At 40.4% G+C, this 15,822-nt stretch overlaps 1 protein-coding gene and 1 long non-coding RNA gene across 7 annotated transcripts in view; one reads left to right on the top strand and one right to left on the bottom strand.

Annotated features, from left to right (window-relative positions):
- Positions 1-15,822, bottom strand: part of NAV2 (neuron navigator 2) — a 531,973-nt gene that overhangs the window by 180,372 nt on the left and 335,779 nt on the right. The window lies entirely within an intron of this gene.
- On the top strand, positions 53-14,189 carry LOC128414178 (uncharacterized). The gene is made up of 3 exons (XR_008330602.1): positions 53-262; positions 9,503-9,581; positions 13,920-14,189. It is a non-coding gene; the product is annotated as an uncharacterized LOC128414178 (long non-coding RNA).

The raw sequence follows: 15,822 nt of genomic DNA, 5'->3' as shown, positions 1-15,822 counted from the left end.
TCTTACTCATTTTTAAAAATATATTTTTTGCCTCCTAGGAATTTGAGTTCCTTGAAAACTTTATGATATTTAACAGTGTACTTATTCTTGCTATATGCTGCTTGTATTTGTTATAGAAAAAGTGCAATTCAAACATGTGTAGCAACCTTCACTATCAGAATAAGCACTTCCAGGTATATGTGCATGCAATCATCTTTTATTTTTATTTTTAAAGGGTATCAGAAATAGAAACATGTCTGTATAGATGGAACACATGCCTTGGGTGAGTAGCAGCAATACTTTTAACTGCCTGAAGAATTTTTTCTGACCTCAGAGCCAGTCCAAGACATTTAGCAGCCTGAGGCAAAATAAATAGTACTTTCCTTTACATCAAGGTACATGGTAATAATCAAAGCCAGCCAAGTTATTCTGACATCTGAGGCAGAAAATCCCACAAATGTCACTCCCACTGTAAAGATACAACCACCACCACCAATTAAATAACTAACAATATGTGACATTTCTCAATGCCCCAAATCAGCTGCCTGAAGCAGCAGCCTCACTCTGCCTAATGGTAGGGCTGGCCCTGGAAGCCTCTTCTCACATAATTCCCTTACAATACAGCTTGCATGCATTAAGCTAGCTTTAGAGTCCTCAGGTATTACTCCTTTAAAATAAACAAATCTGAAAAACTTATCTGAAAAAGGTCACAGACAGGAATTCACAATAAACATGGAAACTGAATTTCAGAATCTCAAACAGACAACATCAACCTCAGGGTAACACCACAGTAATGAGAACAAAACCAAGCTACGAACTGCTTACTCTTTTATAGTGATCATAGGAAAATTTACTTCGCTCACAAGCTGGGACCCGGAAATTCATACTTATTGGCATAATATTTAAAATGAAGGTAGAATATCCATTTACAATGCAGCCTGCTCTTCTTTGTCAAAGGATGTACAGTGGAGGGTGAAATATATGCTGGCATGTGAAGCCTCAGTAGTTAATTTTAGTGGAGGTCATGAATGCACCCTGATCAGATATTCTTACACAGGAATGTTTGCTGCATTAGTACACCCACCCTGACACAGCTCATGCATGTCTCTCAGCCCCCATAACCCTGTCACTGCCTCCTTTTCTTTTCAGTCTTCTTCTGCATAATCCTGAGCACCTTTTAAAATATCATTATTCTACCATTTCATAACATTTATATACTGCTTGATTGTAGGAAAAAACCTCAAAGCGATTTTTTTTACAAAAAAGCTAAAACAATAAAATTTCCACTAAAAAAATTACAACCATAATTTAAAACATCCAAAAGCTAAAACTGCAATAGAATAGACCTAAACAAATGAAAACTTTTACAAACATTCTAAGCACTGGATAGGTTTATCTAAATAAGAATGTCTTCAACAGGCACCAAAACAATACATGAAACACCTACTGTTTTGAGGAGAATATATCCAAGCTGGTAAACATTTCCTAGCTATGAAACAGCACAGCACATGCCAGCCCCAAGATATTACATTAAGAAGTATATGAATTGTGCCAATGATCAGTTATTTGCCTTTGATTTTAATGGGGTGGTGGCATGCACAGATTAGATATATTAAACTAGCACAGCTCGCAATTGTTTTACATTTAAACAACATAAGTACAATGGTACCTTGGGTTACATACACTTCAGGTTACATATGCTTCAGGTTACAGATTCCACTAACCCATAAATATTGCCTCGGGTTAAGAACTTTGCTTCAGGATGAGAACAGAAATCGTGCTCCGGCGGCGTGGTGGCAGCAGGAGGCCCCCTTAGCTAAAGTGGTGCTTCAGGTTAAGAACAGTTTCAGGTTAAGAACGGACCTCAGGAACAAATTAAGTACTTAACCCGAGGTACCACTGTACCTGTGTCTTTAAAGGCAATAATTCAGCTTTTGCGCAATTTAAGACAACTGTCTCACTAGCCCCACCCAAGTGGGTGTTACAAATCCTACTAATTATGTGAAGATGGACTAGAGTAGGCCATTTTTTCAGAACATGACAACAACAAAAGTATTAAAACCAAACACCAAAAGTCCCTTATTTCTGAAATGTTCATCTAACTGTGAGCGGACAAAAGAAGTTGAAATGTATATAGAACTTTGATCTGGGGATGTGCCTATGTTGTATTACCAAAAAGATGGCATATTGCCATCTTCAAGTCGTAACTTGTTCTCTAACATCTTGGATGATATTCAACACCACATTGGTGAACTTCTGCTCATGCAATGGAACTTTCTCTTCCTCTCCTTCCCAATCTGTTCTGGAGGTCCCCCATACTCTAGAGCACAGATTGAGGAGGCACGTGGAGGTTACAGGAGGAGGAGTGGAAGATGAAGCCCTGTTGAATGAGCAAAGCCCATAGACACAATTAAATGCCACCCTTTTTGCACTTTGCAAGTGTGCTCAATTAGAGACACTATCCAACTTCCACTGGAGGAAATAGTAAAATGTCCATTAATTTTATTGTAGCTGAACTTAATGAAGCTCAATTCATTGCAGAGTCTCTCAGATACTGTATTCTAATAGGAGCACAGCAGAGGAAATTTTATCATGTTGTGCAACACAAGTTTGACTGAACTGACGGAAACAAGATTCAATGGAGATGAATTCTATAGAATGTACTATTGAGATATGAAAAGAAATTCAAAAGTTTGCAATACCCATTCACAGACGCTACTCTGTACTTGGAAAAGAAAAAGATAGGCCCTGTAATGGTACAAAACTTCTACAGCTCACAGTGTTTAAATAATGTAAATGTTTAAAAATATAATAGGAATTTTCATTTTCTCCCTAGACAGCTTGATTGTATGGCTTTGAGCTCCATTAAATAGCATACATATATTAGTTTCGCATTGCTCTACTACAGAGTTTGTAAGCAGGTGTCCTTTGTTTTGGGTATGTAGTCCTCCATTTATCTACCTTACACTGCAATACAGTGAGGACAGGAATTGCATTTGAAATCCCACCAACTCAAGTTCATACTGCCATCAAATATTTCCAGCTGAATGCCTGCTGCTAAATAAGAGGTATTTGATATTGCAACAGAATGTCAGTTGATACGGCTACCCTCCCACCTGTTTTCACCCACCCTTTCTATAATACTTCATCCTCATTTTTCTCTTCTATAGTTCTCTTACTTCCCCTTCTCAGTGGGAAAGTCCTTTATAGCTGTCCTTAAAAGAGACAGGAAATTCCCTCTTAATCAGGATAGATCCCTTCTGCCTCAGCAATCACAGCCTGGTGCACAATCTAACTCCCTCACACAGCCCCCTTGCTCCCCGAGGAATGCATGTTTCGAAGAAGAAAGGGGGAGGCAACATTATACCGTACCTGAAGAAATGTTTCAATCTGAAATTAGTACTCTGTACTTCAAGACAGTCCAATAAAACCAGCCACCACATTTCTTGCTATCTGTCTCTACCTGTTTAGACTGTAGCTTCAAAGAATAGGGAGCACAAAAGCATTTCAAAATCAATGTTATCCTGTTAAAGCAGAAGTCTGTAGCCAATAAAACCTTAGCAGGCAGTGAGGCTCATGAAGGATTGGAGTCTGCTTCAACTCCATCCCCCAATAAGACTCACTGACCTGTGGCATTAGGATTTGTCAACTCAAGTCCTGGGGGATCTGTATCAAAGGAAAATGGGAAAATTCCCCTGGGATTTGTGTTCCAGTGGCTCAGAAAATGTACCAGGTTGGAAATAGACATGTCAATACAACTTTAGAAAGTTGTACCCCCCCCAACCCACTTCCTTCCTTCTCATTCTCCATTTTGGGATTGGAAGGCTAGATGGGATGTAAATCAGAAATTCTTCTCCAGCTCAGATTTGAATCCAATCCAAAGAAGAATTCAGGGTCTCCTTAATGATTTCCTCAAAAAGGCGTTGAGTATTTATAAGCCCCTGAGATGGTAACTGGTTCTGATCCTGGTGAAATTTGCTGCCAGTGCTTTCAGCTGAGCTGGTCTAGCCTTAAGGTATAAATAGCATATATTGTAGAGAAATCATTTTGCTTTAGTGCAGAAGACAGGACTGGTTGGGCCTTCTAGCTCTAGAAGTTCATATATTTTGTAAATACTGTATAATCAGATTGCTTTTGTCCTCTTTTCCAAAATATAAACCACCTTACTCTACTCTGCCCTCTCAAATACTTGTAACTATCAGCAGAACAGCAGAACTTTCTTGCTTAGAATCAGATATTTCCCAGTGACAGCAAAATGCTGCTGCTTAAGAGTAAAGAAAGTAGCCACTTCAGTTGCTGATAGCCAGAGTATATTGCGTCCTCTGCAAAATGCATTATATTTTTGTAAAATATTCCTCACCCATTTAGGAAGTTGGGGAAAAGCCTCTAGAACATTTCTAAAGAGGGAATTAATTCAGACTCATGTGGGCAGATCAATTTATTTACTTTTCATGAAGCAGTTAAACAGCTGTAAAGCGTTACTGAGTTCCTTCATAAAATAAACAGTCAAACTGTCATGCTCCTATCCTTTGGTTTGGAAAGCAAAGACGAGAGACTGTTGCAATGTGTGTACCATTTAGGTATGAAATTCAAGCAAGCTTGGGTTACAAGAAGGTAGTGTCTCTCCATAACGGGACGTGGGTGGCTCTATGGTCTAAAGCACCGAGTCTCTCTCCATGTTTCAAATGGAGTCAGGAACTGTGTCTGAGCAAGTTTCATGTGTTCCAATGGGCTTGTGCAAGACTTTCTGTTGATGCACCCACAGAGAAGTCCATAAATTGATTGTTTAAAGGAAAACATAAATTGGGACAAGAAAATATGCATGGTCTACCCCATGAACTGCAGTGCAGTTAGAACTTTTCAGTTTTGGACTGCATTTTAAGGATGAGCCAAATGTCCTATGTGGTCAGCAGAAAAGTAACTAGTAGATCTTGGCAGAATAAGAGTCAGATGCTCAACAACTTAAAACAGAAACACGTGGAGAGGTTATATTGGAGAGTTTGGTCTAGAGTACTTCAATGAGGAGCAAGTAATTGTTGCAAGTGCTTTGTAATGACAGATTAGAGTAAAATAAGATAATGGTTGAAAGAACAGTAGCTATCATACATTCATAGATGGCAGCATTTATATTGGTGTATTGTCACACCTCATATACTTGGCAGTCACCAGATGCATAATTTAATATGTTCTGGGAGTTTCCCAATTTCACATCAAAGAACAATGATGCTCCCATAAATCTCCTTAGTTAGATTGTGTTAAGTATATCACACAAGTTTTTTCAAATAATACGGTGCTGAATTAATTTCAAACAGGCACAAAAGATCTAATCAAATAATCTTGTATTTGGCCATCTGTTTCACAGATGTAAACAAAAGCAAAAATTTTCTACTGACTGATAACTTTCTAAATTAATTGTCTGTTGTGAACCTGCTGTCAGCTTGGTTGCTCTAGCTTCCATTTAGAAGTTTCTGGGTGAAAATACATTTTGTCATTACAAATTGAAACTCTTTAAACTGTCTAGATTGTTACTGAAAAACAAAACTAGAGCCATGAGGAAGGTGAGGAGGGTATCACGTTTTTCAAATTTGCCAGATTTCCAAATTTGCCCAGTGGGAAATGGGAAAGAGCTTTCGAAGAGTAATTACTTCTGTCTTCATTCAGTAATTTCATTCATTAATGGCTTAGCCCATACTGGCAACGTATTATTTAGAAGGCATACTGAAAAAGAGAGAGGGAGGGAGAGGGGAAGAGGGAGAGACAGAGAGAGAGAGAGAGAAGGTGACAAAGGAGTAGATAAAGAATAAGGTAACTTCCCTAGTGATTAAAGCTGTTCAGAGCATTACAATTAATTTTACAGTGTTGTTGTTGTTGTTGTTTAGTCATTCAGGCATGTCTGACTCTTTGTGACCCCATGGACCAGAGCACACCAGGCACTCCTGTCTTCCACTGCCTCCCAGAGTTTCGTCAAATTCATGTTGCTAGCTTCTATAACACTGTCCAACCATCTCGTCCTCTGTCGTCCCCTTCTCCTTGTGCCCTCCATCTTTCCCAGCATCAGGTTCTTTTCCAGGGAGTCTTCTCTTCTCATGAGGTGGCCAAAGTATTGGAGCCTCAGCTTCAGGATCTGTTCTTCCAGTGAGCACTCAGGGCTGATTTCCTTAAGAATGGATAGGTTTGATCTTCTTGCAGTCCATGGGACTCTCAAGAGTCTCCTCCAGCACCATAATTCAAAAGCATCAATTCTTTGGCGATCAGCCTTCTTTATGGTCCAGCTCTGACTTCCATACATCACTACTGGGAAAACCATAGCTTTAACTATACGGACCTTTGTGAGCAAGGTGGTATCTCTGCTTTTTAAGATGCTGTTCACAGTATTACTATCCCTAAATTGCAGGCATGAGGAAAGGAGCTGAAAGTGGCAGTGGTTTGACTAAAGCTACCTGATGAGTTCATGGTTCAGCTGAGGCTGTCACCAGTACCCCAGGGGCAGAGAGAAGGGGCCATGCTGGGGTTGGATCCAAAGTCCTCCCATTCACCTAACATGCCCCGGAGGTGGCATACTGCATTTCCTTCCAACTGGTTACCCAACACACACACACATCCACCTTGGCAGCAAGACCAGCAGGTTTCATGTTAGCCAATTGCTCTGCCAATGATTGATTGGGTCAACTTAAGTCTCTTGATTTCCGAAGGTAAATCCAAAGAAATTAGGTATTAGTTTGACACTCCCATTGCCACAGACAACCCAGTAATGCTTTTAAGCAGATGGAAGCAGAAGATGACAACTAAATGATGTTTGGATTGCTCCAGCAATTAAAATTGATGTTGCTGTTGAAGAATTGTTCTAAAGTAGGGGTGGCCAAAATTGTTTTTTTAGGAAGGAGGAAGACTTTTCTACCAGTAGATCTCAATCTACCTGTTGGACGTGCCTGTTCTAGAGTATAAGGAACCAAGAATTAAAATGCACATAACTAAAATGCTATGCAGGAACCATTTGAATGTGAAACCCATACAAGTATAGAAAACAAGCACTCAGCCCATTAAGCATTTAAGAGCCTGTACTGATGACAACACTTAAGGGCTTTTTGCTGGCACTTTGTACTGAGGTGTAATTCGCTTTGAATGAACAGGACTCTTTGTGCATTAAATGATGCTTGAGATTGACATGGTTATAAGTAAACTGCATATATAACAATGGCTTGGAGCCAGACATGGAGTAATACAGTTGGCATAAGCATGAAGAAACCCATCCTATTCCATTATTTGTGTCACATGTCTCCACTGCTTAATTCATAAGATGACAGGTGCATGAACTCAAATGAAGCCTTGCATACATTTCATTAAAAGTGTAGCATATGTAAATATTGGTTTCCTGGGAGCTGTAGTTTAAGGCTGCTGGGAATTATAGTTATGTGAGGGATGAATGACAGTTCTAAGGATTATGTGGGGGCGGGGAAAATGCTTTTAGTGTGTGGTGTGTATGCAGTCCTAGTTGTTGTATGGCACACTCTATCATTTACAAAAACAATGTACTAATAATCACTTAGCCTGTGTGTGTGTGAGTGAGTGAGTGAGAGAGAGAGAGAGAGAGAGAGAGAGTGTTTAAAAAAAACCATTTTAAATTTACAATAAAAGGTAGTTTATTTGGATAAAATCTAGGTTTTGTCCCCCCACAAAATGTAAATTTCTAGTTAGCCACATTAACCTACGGTTCAGTGCTGAATCACAGCAGAGCATGATTCCAGTCAATACACCAGGACTAGTCCCTGCAGCATTAACACTTTTGTTTCATTCAAAGAGTTTTATCAGCACAGTGTCCAGTTTATTTATTTATTTAAAAAGGTCAATCAAGCAAATGTTTTTGATAGGCAGTGGTTTTTGATGTGATTCGATGTCTCATGGAAGCATGACAGAATAACAAGAAATGGGTGAAGGAAGATAATACTGTATTGAAGTCCAAACTGCTATAGTTCATAATTTCTCCTAGCTGACATAGGTAATCTGGCAACCTGGTCAGATTAAACAGAGAGACATGAAATCAAGTCATGTGTGACATATCTGGAGGTTTTTATAACTGGGAAAATGATATACAGAATTAGTAGGTTTGCAACAATCCCTGCTGTAGAACACCATGTGTTGATTGTGCATAAGGAGCTGAAAGTGCTTTGTTTGTCTTCTTGCCTGTGGTATGGCAAGTTGCTTTTGAATGGCACACAGCAGTGACCAAAGCTGAAAATCTTTTGAACCACCTCTCCTTTCAACTTTTAGATTGATATCAGATGGTTTCTCCAAGATAAAATCTGTTAGGGATGACGACAGCAAAACCATGATTATTCCAACAAAATATAATTAAATGGTCAATTTTCACATAAAATTGAGATAACATATTTAACTGAAACCAGTTTCAAAGCTAACAGAAGCCATTAGAAAGAAAGATAAGTTTATTTGCTTGTGTGAAATGGAAGTGTATATATGATAAGACTACACCAGTAAGATCAAAAGCAGAACCTTTGGCAAAGTCACCCTTTGTATGCTCTATAAATATATTTCTACTAAATGTTTTGCGAAGCCTATTTTGGATGTTATTATTTATGTGGACTCCAGGCTTATCTATGCCCAAGGGATCAGGGCAGGTAACCAAGATTTAGCCTTTAATATTAAAAACAGGGACAAGACAAATAAATTGATTTATGTCCCAAAAGGGTACAAAATCTAGTTTGTCTGGACAGGAAAAAATTTGAAAAATATTTAGGCATAACAAAAGAGCCAACTGGAGAAGTCATACAAATTAGCAAACTATCTGGTAGCCACATCAAGAGTTGCAGTACTCTTTACCATCCTCCAACCTAACCCAACATGCATATTGGAATAGGCATTTCATTTTTTCCACCCAGCCAGAACTGGCTTCAGCACTCCTTGGGCAGTTGCCAGGACTCCAGTGCACCAGTAGGGCCCATCACCAACCTCACCCTTTCCTGTGCTCTGCTGAGCAGTGGGGCAGCTTAGAGATGCTATTTACATTTCTGACAGTGTCAAAAAGCTGCCCCCCCCCAAATATAGCATTGCTCTCAAGATGCAGGAAATTTAAATGTCTGTCCTGACTTACTGCCAGTTAAGTCCACTGGGGTTAATTGGGGACTCTCCATGTAAAAGAAGCCCATTAGAGGCCCCATCAAACCATGATTTGTCCCTCTGCCCAACAGTTGAGTTTTTGAACAAGGCTGTTTCAAAAAACAACACCTTCAACGCATCCCCCCATCTATTATGCCCAATTAAAATCTGCCTTATATTTTAATCAGATCATTGATCCCTCTGGCCCAGTACTGTCTGATTTCCTTGGCTTTTTCTCTCCATGGTCTGAAACAGAGATTTTTCAGGACTTTTTCGTAGCCCTTAGAGAGCAAATTGGAACTGTTTCCATCTTGGATTATCATTTTAAGAACTGTAGCTTTAAGAACTAAGACCCACATTTGCCTTTCTCCCTTTCCTTCTTCATTCCTTTTTTCCCTTTTATGTCTTGTAGACTGAGACCCTGATGACAGGACTCTCTTGTTTTTATTAATCAGAAAGCCACTCTGGGAGCTTTTCAAGTGAAGAGCTAGGTAAAAATGCTACAATATTTCTTTTCTAGGCTATATTTTAAACATTTCTGTTATGGGAAACTTGGAAAGACCCAATTATTTCATTGAGTTCTGCAATCTCTGGAGAGAAAATAAATGACCAGATTAATGGAAGCTGCTACTGCTGTGCATCCAACTATGACTTACAGGCTTCATAAACAGTGCTTATTGGCAGTTGGGCCAACTGATTCCTTATGAGAGGATTATGCACAATTAGCATTAGTTGTTTCTAAATGGGTAAGACAGCTGTCTGACAACCACCAATTTCACAGTGGCAAACGGCCCAGCCTCTTCTTCCTAACACTTAGTGAACAAAACACTAATTGTTTGGGGGTTCGTCTTGAGAATTCCTCATTTTCCAATCAGCCGCATTGCCCAAGATGTCTTGTCAGCAATGAAAGAGACTTTCATAACATCCTCCAGTGAATGTTATATTAACCAAATTTAAGAACAAGAACAAATTTAAGAAATGGACACAAATTCATGGTCTCACTCACACTGCTATTAAATGCAAGGAGACAAGCCCCCACAGTGCCCCCCCTTCAAAGTGACCCCAATTTAGGTCTTAAAAGGGCTTAGTGGAAATATCTGCAGCCACCATTCAGTATTAAGGATATCATAAGATTATCCTGAAGAAGTGAAAGTCAGCCCAGTATTTAGAACTATTTATATGGTCTAAAGCTACAAAGGCGGCATTCTGTCACGAGGATTTAAGGGGCTATTAATATAAGTAGAATATCTACAGAATTAATGCAAATATTTTATATGTGTGTGTTTAACAAAAATGTAATAGGCAGGGCTCATGCCTTCAGAAAGAAAGTAAGTGACACTGGGAGCAGCCATGACTTCCACTTTGATTAACCAATTCACAGTTTCACAGGGAGGGGGGAAGGAAAGAGTTCTGTTTTCTCAGAAGAATCTGTACTGAAAGCAAGGAAGGACACACTGCCCTCGTTTTAAAAACCTTGGTCCTCACTCATGTTCTTTGAAGAACACTTGGACTGGGGAATAAAAGGTGCCTCTGCCAATTCTTCTTCCTTCCCAACACCAAATGGCTAACCAGCAACACCTTTTCCTTTTTCCATTCCCTTCTTTTGCCTTAGATTATTAGTAACTAGTGGGCCAAGAGATGTTCACTCAGGGGACAGATTGCTGGCTTTTCACAACATTGGGAGCTGGATTTGGATCTGTTGTAAAGGATATAAATACCCAAGTACTTTAGGTCAAGTCTGTGCATTGATGAATGCTGATGTTTCTCTCTTCCTAGCTGGCCACGAGCAGCAAAGGCATTAAGACTGTTAAATCTGGGGTATCTTTAGGCACTGTAGTGCCCCATGTTGATCCATTCACAGTATCGCCCATTCATTTGAAAACAGATCTCCAGCAGCATAGTCCACTGAGTGTATGTGTAGGCCGTCCCCATGCATTGGAACCCGGAGAGCTTAGGGTTCCACTTCACAGAAGCAACCTACTCATATACAGCAGACTGCTCTGCTGTAGACATGGCCCCAAAGGTGAGGGTTGAGTTTGAGGAGCTGTCAGGGGTGCTGGTGGTGCAGGACAAGCAGGCATGGCCCATCTCTCCTGCCTCACATAGTTACCATTGCATGTAAGCTGCAGGAACTATAAAGTGACACAGAGTTAGTTCTTAGGATCAGGTAGTTCTTTCACTCTAGGGGATGATCTACCTCTCAAAATACCTGTCAAGCTGAAGCCGCAGGACAGAGCGGGAAGCACAATGGTCAGTGTTAAACTAAGGCAGCATGCTATGGCACAAATTGTTCTACAGTGGAGCTGCATGACTGGGTGTCTTCTCCCCAGCCATTCTGACTGCAGGCTCCAGCACTGTTGCACAGAAACTTGATCCAGCCTCCCCAATACCTTGCGGGACCACATGACAAACCAGTTGAGGCTTCTGAAGAGTTGGTGAAGTTGCTGGTGCATTACTGAGCCCAATTTAAAGTGCTGTTTTGATCTTCAAAACCTTAAATTTAAATGAATTGGGTCTGAGTTACCTGAAAGACCAGCAATGGAAGCCCTTTTCCAAGAACAGTTAAGCTGGCAGAGACAAGAAAAATGGCATGTAATGTAGTGGCCTTGCAGCTCTGAAACACGCAACCAACTGACCTTCTCCAAGAAACAACACTTCAAGCAATGCCACATTTAGTGTGGTGCAAGGGTGCAACATTCAGAAGATCCATAATTGAGAAGATCCATTTGGAGGCACAAAATTTTGGCCTTGCACAGGGCACCATATTATGAAAGATTACCAAAGTCCACCCCTGTTTCAAGGGGAGGAATTCAACAGCACATTAAGGTGATAGTTCCATTTCAGTTTGCCCTTGCCCCTGTTCCATGGATTCTTTTGACCCCTAAGCCAATTTGGGGGGAGGAGAGAGAGGGAAAAGTCCCATTGCACAAGTGGAAATCCTTGCAAAGTCTTCTGCTTACAGGACTCATTAATTTAATCCTTTCCTGGGTGTTTAAGAAAGCATTAAAGCCTTGCCTGTTTTCATTAACCTATTCTTGAACAGTGCTCCATTCTCTTATTATACTATGTTCTTCTGCTGCTGCTGGGTTTTCTTAAGAACTTAAGGAGAGCCCTGCTGGATCAGAGCACAGGCCCACCTACCACAGACATGTGTTTCACAGTGGCCAACAAGATGCCTATTGGATACACACAAGCAGAACCTGAGCACCAGAGTGGTCTCTTCACATGTGAGTCCCAGGAACTAGTTATAGATATACCTTGTTAAAGTTTTACAGTATTTATTTAAGTTTGGGGCTGCTTGGTTGTTTTACCATTGCCAGTTTTACTGGAGTCTGGAAATTTTTGTGGTATTGTATTATATTGTACTGTATTTTACTGTGCTCAGTTATGGAGGACATCTCGAGTTTTACTCTCAAAGGTGACCTACAAATGTTTTAAATAAATGAACAGAAGGAGTATATGGCACAGCAGCAAACAAAGTTTTTTCAAAATAGCTTGTAGCTGTTGGCCACACTTCTGTTCTCTTGTATATATTTCAAGGACACGCACCCATTTTGTCTTGGCAGTAAAGGAGAATCAAGACTGCCACACAAGTCTCTGTAAAAATCAGCTCAGTTTTCTTTGGGTTTTGAAGTAATCACTCAAAAAAGCTATTTACAAAGGTGATTATGGTTATTATCATTGGCAGCAACATTAGTGTAGCACAATAAGGAAGACAGCAAATTATCTTCTTGCAATTCAGGCCAAGAGTGATTTGTCATAAAATAGGAACAAATCAGACTAGGAGCATGAAGTATGACAGACAAATAAGGCAAAACCATATTACAGGAGATAAACTTGCATATTTATCTTCAGAGGAAAACTCTTTGACACAAGCAATGTATCTTTTCCCGACAAACTGTTCTAAGTTCAGCAAAGTGTATTTATTTTACTCCCTACTTGTAATAGCACTAGCTAATATTGACTGAAAACATTTCTAGAACTTTCCAAAAGTTCAATTGCACTATATTAAAACCAGAATAAAAAGACGAAGGGCGGTATTCAACTAAAGAACAGCATGAGTCAAATGATTTCCACTTGAGAAATGGGACTTCCCTTTTGCCCTGTGTGAGCCCTGTGATGTGTCCAAATCTGTTCCAGAGGATTGGGGGAACCCCTAAAACAGATTTAGGGGACACAGAGGGGGAGAAAGGGGGGAAAACATTCCATTGCACAAGGAACATTCCATTGTCCTTGTGCTGATGGAACTTTTGCTTGAGCACTGCCTTTAATTCCATCCAAAAGCCTTATTGCAACACCAGTAATGCCCTCTGCCTCTCATAAAAAGGTAAAGGTACCCCTGCCCGTACGGGCCAGTCGTGTCCGACTCTAGGGTTGTGCGCCCATCTCACTTAAGAGGCCGGGGGCCAGCGCTGTCCGGAGACACTTCCGGGTCACGTGGCCAGCGTGACAAGCTGCATCTGGCGAGCCAGCACCAGCGCAGCACACGAAAACGCCGTCTACCTTCCCGCTATAAAGCGGTACCTATTTATCTACTTGCACTTAGGGGTGCTTTCGAACTGCTAGGTGGGCAGGAGCTGGGACCGAAAGACGGGAGCTCACCCCGCCTCGGGGATTCGAACCGCTGACCATGCGATCGGCAAGCCCTAGGCGCTGAGGTTTTACCCACAGCGCCACCCGCGTCCCTTGCCTCTCATAAGAGACTATAATATAAAATAAAGTCCTAACCTCTCTTTAATTGATCTTAATGCCTAAATTGTCCCCTGCTGAGAACAGTCATTCCAGAATCCCGAGACTACAACTGAAAAAAATTCTGTTATTTCCTGCAGATGATTTCATCTCCCAAACTCATTGCAATAGGATGGGGATCCCAACAGGTTGGTGATTCATATTGTGACTGACTGACACCAGTTTGGGGTTGTAGAGTGTTGGACCATGAAGCTAGCTGGATGACCACTATCTCCTCAGCCTAACCTACTTCACAGGGTTGCTGTGAGTTTAAAAAGTGGAGGAAGAGAACAATGAACACCATACTGAGCTCCTTGTAGAAATGGTAGAATATAAATGTAATTAAGTTTAATAATATGCATGGGAAGCTATACTCTACCTAGTCAGATCATTGTGTCATTTAGCTGATTTGCTGGAAGTTGCTCTCCAAGGTTTCAGATGGGACATTCCCAACCCAAACTACAGGTGCCAGGGATTGAACCTGACCAGTGCTATTTTTCTAGAAAAAGAGGTGCCAGAACTCACCATGAACACCTCACTCATTCACTTAGAATGGAAATGATGCCCACCTGAGAGGTGCCAGAAATGAGTTCCAGAGAGTTTTGGCTGAAAAATAGCCCTGATTGTGACACCTTCTTCATGAAAAGTGGATGCTCTACTAACGAGCTATGGCCGTTCTTATTCTTATTCTAATGAAACAGTTTTAATAAAATCTTATTCTAATGAATAGTTTTGTTCTATCATACAGAGAAAAGAAAAACTTTTGAGACTGTAATATTATTTCTTAAAATTGCAGCTATACTTTGCACATATGTGTGCGAGTGAAATATAATAGGTGTTAAAATAGCTAACAAATGTATGTCAGGCGGAGGACTCTGCTGGAGAAAAATTGGTTGATCAAATCCTAATTCTCCAAACTCCATAATCTCTTATCCTCTTGAATCAGTTCCTCCCTTGCAGTTTTAAACTTCAGCATGCAAGAGTCTTTCCAAATGTAATTACTATCCCTAAATAAGCATTCCGTCTTTGGCAAATTCTCCTCAAGAACCCAGAAGGCACATAGTGATAAGAGCATTAAAGACATATTTTGAGCAGAAAGTGAAATCATGTAGAACAGATATCCGAGCCTCAGTGATATAAACCTTCTTGCACTCTTCAGAGGGAGCATTCTAAATTAGTTCAAAATTTACATGAGCAGAACTTAAAACTTTTTGAAACACAAGCCAAAATTCACTGCTAAAAGGCAGTCTAGAGATTCAGGGTTAGTTCAAATGAAAGTTTTTGGAGGGGGTAGTTATTTCTAGGTACAAAAGATACACATTGCATGCTTCAATCTGAGCTACACACACACACACATTTGCAGCTGCTTGCTTCTTGAGAAATACACGTTTGTGAGGTTCTAATTCTTTCCAAATAGCTGTTGGACTGGAGCTAAATATACCCATGAGCGCATCTCAAAATTAGATTTTAGGCCTGTACTTTGTATTATGGGAATCACACCCATCATCACACCTGTACTTTGTATTATGGGAATACAAAAATGCCTTGGTTGAAGGGCCCTGAGGCTTAAATGAGAGGTACTGTACCTGCATCCCACTATAAGAATGCTGATCCTTTTCAGTACAAAACTGTGTGACCAATTCAGGACTGATTTAATATATGCCCTTACCTTTCTTGATTTTTCTACATTTGATGGTAGAGCAATATATGGCACGATTGCACCAAAAACACTAAAGGTGATGTTGGGAAATGCTGGTTAATATACTCAATGGCCCACTCATTCACAGAAGTCATCACTTGATGATGCAGATTGAGTACTGGATATGCCTGTCTGAACAAGCCCATAATGGATTTACAAAGCTAATTTCCCAATCATTCTCTGCACACAGTTTGTGGTAGAGGACCCATTGTTTCCCCAGACTTTTCATTCTTTTAGCGCTTACTAGTTCCCTCCCCCATTTCAAGATTTGGAGGGGGGGTGTACTGCTGTGAGATTTGCTGTGT

This window comes from Podarcis raffonei, chromosome 1, assembly GCF_027172205.1.
Source record: "Podarcis raffonei isolate rPodRaf1 chromosome 1, rPodRaf1.pri, whole genome shotgun sequence".
Classification (NCBI taxonomy): Eukaryota; Metazoa; Chordata; class Lepidosauria; order Squamata; family Lacertidae; genus Podarcis; species Podarcis raffonei.
The sequence above is the reverse complement of the archived record's forward strand: the minus strand, read 5'-3'. Positions and strand labels throughout refer to the sequence as shown.